This window comes from Ixodes scapularis, unplaced genomic scaffold (assembly GCF_016920785.2).
Source record: "Ixodes scapularis isolate PalLabHiFi unplaced genomic scaffold, ASM1692078v2 PGA_scaffold3__209_contigs__length_174095766, whole genome shotgun sequence".
NCBI classification, from domain to species: Eukaryota; Metazoa; Arthropoda; class Arachnida; order Ixodida; family Ixodidae; genus Ixodes; species Ixodes scapularis.
This window is the reverse complement of record NW_024609868.1, coordinates 15,216,096-15,216,345: the sequence shown is the minus strand read 5'-3', so window position 1 is coordinate 15,216,345 and position 250 is coordinate 15,216,096.

Here is a 250-nt window from a genome sequence, read left to right as displayed (position 1 = left end):
CTTCAAAACTGCCATCGTCCACCTTTAAGAGCATAATCGAGGGAGTTATGGTTTTTGAACCAGCAATTATATCGATGATGAGAAGCACGTGCCAATCTAATGGCTATAGTGCCCCCTCTTTTGAAGATAACGTAAAGGGAGCGACCGTTTTTCAGTGGAATGCGAGGGGATTACGTTCACATCTTTCTGACTTCAGACAGTTTATTTATAAATATAGGTTTCCGATTCTTGCGATTAGTGAATCCCGTGT